The sequence below is a fragment of the Aquarana catesbeiana genome, linkage group LG04, assembly GCF_042186555.1.
Source record: "Aquarana catesbeiana isolate 2022-GZ linkage group LG04, ASM4218655v1, whole genome shotgun sequence".
NCBI classification, from domain to species: Eukaryota; Metazoa; Chordata; class Amphibia; order Anura; family Ranidae; genus Aquarana; species Aquarana catesbeiana.
This window is the reverse complement of record NC_133327.1, coordinates 26,912,587-26,921,009: the sequence shown is the minus strand read 5'-3', so window position 1 is coordinate 26,921,009 and position 8,423 is coordinate 26,912,587.

Genomic DNA, 8,423 nt, shown 5'->3' with positions numbered 1-8,423 from the left:
AAATTGGGCTAGTTTGCTTTGAAAAAACACAAAAAGAAAAAACAGGAGACATCTATTGCTAGTCACCACCAAATGAAAGCCCAATTTGTCTTAAAAAAATCAAGTTCTAATTCACCTGGATACAATAGGTTGTTGTGATGACATGTACAGTTTTACTAACACATGTCTAAGTTGTGAAATTCTGTTCAGGTGTTAGGATTTCTTTTACCTCCATCACGAAGGGGTTAAATGCACGGCATGAAGTAGTTAGTGAAGTTAGTGAAAAGTAAAAAAAGAAGCTGAGTTTAATTACTCAGGTCCACCCAGTTTCCCTTGCTGTTTTCTGAAAATGTTCTAGGTGTGTAGAAAAAAGTAACCAGGTTTTCTCACAAAATAACTGGAACTAGTATGGTGGTCTCACTGGATATGGCCAAAGCCTTCGATTCTGTTGATTGGGGTTATATTAAAGTGGTGTTAGAATGTATGGGTTTCGGGTCACATTATTGTAAGTGGGTGTCCTTATTAGACAGTAAGCCTTGGATGGCATTAAAAATTGGGTCTTCCATGGCCCCCTTCTTTGTGGTGGGTATTCCATAGTGTTTTCCTTAATGATTGAACCATTGGCAGTGGTGCTGCATTCCTCTCCTGAGGTGGGGGCCTTGGAAGTTGGGAACATTAAGGAATATTTAGCGGATGATATGCTGCTGTTTTTGAAGGATCTGGGCCTGTCCCTTCGAGCAGCCCTTAGCATTTTTGATAACTTTGTGAAATTTTCAGACCTAAAAGTAAATTGGGACAAATTCATTTTTCTACCACTTGACTCTGGTACAAGGGCCACGGCAGACCCTGGGCTGCCACTGTAGTGGTTCATGCAATTTACTTATTTAGGGGTTTGCATATCTACAAGGGTAGCGGATTACCTTGGTCTGAATCTGCAGCCTCTGTTGGACCTCCTTAAAAGGAAAATTGAGATATGAAGGAATCATATAAACCTTCTAAAAATGAAGATACTTCCATTTTTTTAAATATTTTTTACGTAACTCCCCTATTTTGATTCCACACTCCTTTTTCCGTCGGGCACATGGCATTTTTGGTTTGTTCGTATGGGGAAACTCCCCTCCCAGAATAGGCCTTAAAGCACTTCAGGAGCCCTGGGGACAAGGGGGGCTAGCTCTCCCTGATCTTTATAAATATTTCTTCACTGGCCAGGACATTTTTGCACGTAGATGGCTTCTTGGGGACGATTGAGATTTTGCCACGATCTTGGAAGCAGCAGTACTGGGTTCCTATGAGAGTCTGCGTATCCTCGTGTACAGAGGCTCTGGGGCTAAATTTCCACTGATGGGCACAATGCGAGCCACCATTAAGGCCTGGGATTGTGTTCAGAAATTAATGGCACCTGCTTCGCCCCTGTGGAGGAACCCTTGTGTGTTTTCGGATGTTTTTCTAACTGATACCTGTTTTTGGAAACCCGTTCTGTGTGGCGCGGTTTTGTTTTCCTTCTTTTGTGTCATCTGTTTTTGTTGTACTATGCAGAAAATATTAATAAAAAAATGTTACAAAAAAAATTAAAAGTAACCAGGTTTTGAAAATAAACCCCAGGACATACTACTGACCACATATACAGGCATACCCACAAAATGACAACCCCCTCCCCCCTTTCAATCAATATTGAAAATATTAAAATATTATAAACAATATGTAAATGTTAACAATACTCATGAGTGTAATCTGCCTGGCTTTACAGTCAAAAAGTAAAACAGCGTGGCAAAATGTGAGCATGATCAGAATTATAAAAGACCTGAGGCATGGCTTAAAGGGAGATGGTTAAATAAAACTTCTGCCTATTTGCTATATACAATGCACACATATGGCTCAGTTCTTGTACTCGCAATAATAAAAGCGGGGAAGGAAGAATTTCCCCAGCATCGGAGTGGTAAAAAATTTCTGTGATTTGGTGTCAGTGGAAGCAAAAAAATGTCCTGCATCAGTGGTGCCTCAGTGCCCGGCCAGTGCACAATTTTTTTTTCTTTACTATTTATTTTTCTCCCACATTTGTCTCACTTTCACTTTTGTGTGTGTTTTCTCACTGGATGACGGGTGTGAGTCCCCGGGCTTGCCCTGATGTCTAGGGGGAGGATGTGCCGCCATCAGGTTCTTTCCTCCCCTGCCTCTGGGGGGGTCTCTCTTCGGGAGAGCTCCTCCACCAAGTTTTCGATTGTGGGCTACGGCTGGCCTAGAAGAATGGGGTCTGCCAGGCCTTCTGGCTAGGCAGACCATGGTAACCTGTTAACCCTGTCAGAAGCCTTGTACCCTGGGAGATCAGGGCAGAGGTCCTACTCCTTCAGGGGGTGGACTAAAGCACACCCTTATGTGCACTTTTTAGTGTGTGCGTCGCATGCTTTTTGTTCACTTAATAGTTTTTCCATTTTAGATTTTTACACCACCGTGGACTTAAAAAAAAGTGGTGTCTTGGGAAGGGAAAAATGCCCCTACATTGGTGTCAGAGGGAGCAAAAAATGCCATTGTGTTGGCGTCAATGCAATGAAAGAAAAAAAACAGGCAGTACAAAGGGAGGCAAATGATGGTGGGGACAGGCAGTACAGAGGGGTTAGTTGATGGTAGGGACTGCTAGTACAGAGGGGGTCAGGTGATGGTGGGGACGGACAGTACAAAGCAGGTGATTGATGGGGAAAAGCAGTAAAGAGGAGCAGTTTGTTGTGGGGACAGGCAGTATAGAAGAAGTACTTGATAGTGCCAACAGGGAGTCTAGAGAGGAAGTTGATGGTGACAACAGGTAGTACAGAGGAGGGAAGTTGAGGGTGGGCAGAGGCAATACAGGGGTGCAGTTGATGGCAAGTATGGGCAGCACAGAGGAAAGCAGTTGATGGGGAAAGCAGTCAATACTGAGGGAGGAAGCTGATTGTGGGGACAGGCAGTACAGAGGGTGGCAGTTGATGTTGGAGGCAGGCAGTATAGATAGAGGCAGTTGATGATGGGTACAGGTAGTACAGGGGGAGCAGTTGAATGCTGGGACAGGCAGTAAAAAGGGGGCAATTGATAGTGGGGAAAGGCAGTACAAATGGAGCAGTTGATGATGGGGACATGCAGTGCAGAGAAGGGAAGTTGGAGGTGGGTACAGGAAAAACAGAGGGGGGGCAGTTGATGGTGGGAATGGACTTTTTGAGAGGGGGCGGGGTGGGGATGGTGGGGAAAGCTAGGACAGAGGGGGCAGTTGATAGTGGGGGCAGGCAGCATAGAGGGAGTAGTTGACGGTAGGGACAGTCAGTACAGAAGAAGACAGTAAATAGTGGAAAACAGACAGTACACACAGACTCCACCATAACTTTCCCCAAGTCTCAGTTGTCCACCACCATTGCAATCTGCACTCAGCCTGTCCTTGGGCTTGGGGTTCTCCAGTAGTTGATAGTGAACTTGGAGTTCATTCCCAGGTTCTGTTGCTGCTCTCTCCTCTGCCCTGGTTCATGTGCATCTAGAGAGGGAGATAAAGTTCCTAACCACTGATGCTGCCAACCACATTGGCGCCTCCCACCTTCGCCTGGGGCTGCACTGTCCAATCAAGTGGTGGGAAAAGGGGAGGGACAGGTGTTGAGAAGATATGGGGTGCTGCCCACCCCGATTAGTGTCAAGAAGAAAAAGGAAATATCCCCCGTGGGGTTTTCTAGGCAGCAAGAAATTATGAAAATCGTAAGCTGTAACTTGAAAAGGTTTTTATTTTGTTGGACTTCAATGCCAACATGATCACAGGAAATGACCATGATGGTTAAAATAAGAGCTGTGCTACAGGAGATAACACAAATAAAACTGGCCCAAAATTATACAATGTTCAAGCGCTATGATAGGATGGTAAATCTGACGTGTTTCGACCCCGTTGGGTCATCTTCAGAGGATTCAGGCGCTGTAACAAAATTTACGTATTGAAATTCATGGATATGACCATAAAAATTAAAATATAATATAATACATATATGTTAATCAGTATAATTACCAATCACATTGTGTTTAAACAATTTCTCCTGAGCCTAAAAATCTCTGAGATCTCCCCCACCGGGTCCCGGCAGAGGTCCCAGGCCGTCCACCACGTCAACAGGGGGAAAAGAGGGCTGATCGCCCATGCGTGTCTTACAAAGAGTCACATCAAGTGGATAATTCCCAAGACCGGGGAAGGGCGTGGGGGTAGGCGAGTGGGACCTGCAGTCAAAGCATCAAATGACAGACAACAGTGCCATCAGTGCATTAGGTTTAGCACAGATAGAAAATTATATATGTCATTATCAATATTTTTAAAAACCTCTGTTTATAATTGTTTGATGTTGTCTGTATTTTTGGGGTCAGCAATGTATGAATATTCCTATGGTGGTGATGGTAAAAATGGGGATATTAAGAAAGGTAGATATAACTACATGTGAATGTCAGTATGTCAAAGTGGGTGGTAAATAAAGGGTGGTATCTATATAATTGCCGTAAATTAAACGGCAGAGAATGTGGGGAAAGAGACGAATGTGAGGAGAACATGTGGGGGAAGAGGGGAACGGACTGACTAGTGGGGATAAAGGGGAAGGGACAAAAAAAAAGGGGGGGGGGAAGGAAGGGGGGGTTTGGAGAGGATAGATGGGAAGGAGAGGGGAATGGGTAAGGGGGGAATGGGAAAAAGGAATGGGGAGTGAAAGAAAGGAACCAAGAGGAAAGGGTCCAGAGAAAAAATGGAAAAAAAAGAAGAAGTGTAATAGGGAGAAAAAACAGTGAGGTGTAAGGATAGTGCAGGTGAAGTGATAAATGTGAGTAAAAGGGAAGCATAAGGGTGGGGAGATAAGTGGTGCAGTGCAAGGGGCCAAAATAAAAAACAACAAGATGCAATGAAAAGCAGAAACAACAGCAAAGAAAACAATGCAACGGTGGCTGAGTGCAAGATGGAAGTGTGTGATGGTGTGTTGGTGAGGATGTATGAGTGCTGGATGGGAGTGGTGGAAGGTCAAAAAAGGAGGGAAATGGAACAGGGGTGAGACAAAGAAAGAGCACAAACGTGAGGTGCCACAATGGTAAAATGTGTATTAAGGGTAGGTAAAATAGGATATAAATTATCCGAAATGATGTAACTATCACAATAAAAAGAAGTGACGTGGAACGGACCCACAATGCAGGATATGTCACGTCTAATCCAACTCATCAATGTATACAAATACTGATAATTACCTGTCTCCAGACTTTAGGTCAGTGGTTCAGTCTGATGGAAGGTTAGGAACTAAATGAAGATCCCCACAAACTGCTTGATCATTATGTACAGAGTGCTGGCCACTAATTGGATGCCTAATTGGGCTGCAGGTGCACGCAGGCCGCCCCCACCTCCCCTCCTCCGGCAGGGATAGTGCCAAATAAGGCACTCCACATGTGCTTCCCCCGGCGTTCAGGAAGATGAATGTCGCGGCACAGCCGTCACTTCCGCCGTAATTACGTGACGCTGTGACGTCACGCGCACGCCTGCGGCATGACGCGCCCGCTCAAGCAACGCCACAGCATCGCAACACCCGAGGGTGCAGAAGAGAGGCACGGGCCCTGTGCCCCCCCTCCTTTCCTGCCAGGAAGAGACGGGGAGGAGAGGGTTAGAGATCCAATTCTTAGCAACTAGAGCCTGGCCAAGTGGCTCCTGAATGTCAATGGGGCCACCAGCCAGGGATGCAGTCAAGGACACAATATACAACTGAGGATACATCCAGGGGCACTTTCTATTAGGGGACAGTCTCCAGTCTCCAGTCTTTCCAGTCCCTGGAAACTGAAGACACCTGGTCACCTTAGTGTAGACTGTGAACCTATAGTAAAGATGATACACACACCTTAGTTTTTAGTGAGCAGCAAAAAATGATATATTGCCCCTCATGCAATTGTAGTATATTAGTATGTATGCAAATAAATACTATGCGTGGTATTTAGTAATCTTATTAAAGAAACCCTGTCACTAACTGTAAAATATGTAGTACCGTACATAATTACTTACAGTATATTACCTTTCCATAAATTCTTATTTCTGGAAAATCTGACTGGTCAATTCCTGGTACAGCCTCATTGCTTTCCTGTCCTTTTTAATAAAACAAGAAGGGCTCAGCCATCTGTCCAGGAACATTTTAAATGGCAAAATTCACATCTGCAGCAGCTTTCCAACAACAGCAAGCATCAAAGATATTAAATGCCATATATTCTTAAGGGAAGGTTATTGGTTTTTTTTTCCAGTAGTTTTTATTGAAGTTTTACAGATAACATATATAGGTAATGAACATTGTCATACATCTAGATTCATTATTGCGAAGTTCACTATACAGGTATATATGACATAGTAGAATACGAACATGTGTAAACAATTCCAGCAGTGATATACCGTATGGGTGCTATGGGTAGAGCTGAGAGTTCTGTCTATCAACCCCAAACACCCCAATTGGGTATTTACTGTGATAGTATTTACTGGGGGAGAGAGACGACATCTCCTGTCCCTGTGTTTTATCCTACAGCATCCATTATTTATATATAAGAGTAGCGTTTACAGCAAGCTCCACATACAAGTAAACAGTGAAAATACATGTGGCACCAATATACCGTGAAGATAATTCAGATGGAATACCCAGTTATACAGGTCCTGGTTCCATTTCGTGTTTCCATTAGTGCTTGCATGTCTCATGAGTTTAATTCCTAGCGTGACGTTGAATACAAGAATAGGGACTACTGTAAGCTATTTGTGTTGTAAATAAAAGGACTAGTTTGTTAGGTATCCTTTTCCGACCCGGTGTCCACCCCTCTAGGGAGAGGAGGGGTGATAAATGTAGGGTATGTCTATCGTGTTTGGTGCGCGCACAGTTGAAGTGTTAGATGGTAATGGATGTGGCAGAGTATGAATGTATGAATAGCAGGTATGTAATTGGGTTAGGTATCTCCAAAGGGGTGGGGGATGAGGATAAGGAAAATGGGGAGGAGGTCAAATTAAGGGGGCGGGAAGGAGGAGAGAAGGGGAGCTGGGGTAGTAAAAAGGGGAGGGGGGACGGAAATTGTAGGGTCCTCTATGACTTCCCAACTCAGTTTTGTTTGTGTATTTTGAAGACACGTTTAGCAATATTAATCCTAAGGGGGGATGAAATGAATAATAATTTTGATAAGGATTTGGCGGTCCATATATATAGGATACTGCTTCAAGCGTGTGTGTTTGATTGTTTTAGTTCGATGGGTTATTGAGATTGTGGTATTCAGGTGTCGACTGAAAGTGAAATCAACAGCTCCATTTTCTGGTGAATTTGGTAGGATTATCGTGGGCAATATGAGTTACCGTATTTATCGGTGTATAACACGCACTTTAATTTTAAGAGGGAAGTTTCAGGAAAAAAACTAAAATTTTTAATAAGGAACTTTGAAGCAAAATAAGGGTCAGTGCCCATCTGCAGCCTCACCATTCCCATCAATGCAGCCTGATCAATGCCCATCTGCAGCCTCACAAGTGCCATCAATGCAGCCTCATTAGTCTACATCAATGCAGCCTCACCACTGCCATCAATGCAGCAGCCTCACCACTGCCATCAGTGCAGCCTGATCGATGCCCATCTGCAGCCTAGAGGGGACAGGGAGGGGGCGGGACAAGCGCCGACAGATTACATACAGTGAGAATCTCCTATGATAGACAGAACAGTGGTCCAATGGCGGCCCTGGAGACGGGACTTTCTATTACAGAGGCCGCCAAGTAAACAGGAGATTCTCACTGTATTCAATCTGACAGCACTCATCCCGCCACCCTCCCTGTCCCCTCAGAGGCAGCTAAAATTGAAGTATTGGCGTATAACACGCACGCGCTATTTGCACCCGATTTTCATGGTGAAAAAGTGAGTGTTATACACCAATAAATACAGTAGTTCTTCCATTTCTGATATTTTTCGGATTCTAGTAAACCATTCTCGAGTTGTGGGGGCATGTGTTGAATTCCAGTGTACGGGGATACATTGTTTTGCTGCGTTCATCATGTGTATCGCTAGTGATTTGTGATAAGGGAGAGAGGTGGAGTAGGAATTGGGCTAGGGAGAATGGTTATTGTTGAAATGAATGGTCTGGTGACAGAGTCTCTTTTAAGTTCTATTTAAAGTGTATGTAAACCCTAACAAAAAGCCTTTTTAGTTTCATTGGAAAACAGCAGGAACACAGAGACAGGAAATTACATCACAATCATGTAGTTCCATGGGATAAAACAATACATGAAACACAACAGTACCATCCAGTAGCAAAACTAGTACTCAACAGTGTAATCTAAGAGAGTGGCTGTTGCACCCATGGCTGTATAAACAGCATACTGAGCAATTTAGCAAGAAACAAAAAAGTGGCTGATTGTCCAAGGTGGAAATCGTGACATCGTCTGCCAGCCTCTCAACCTCAGCCAATCAGAAAATACCTTGAATTTA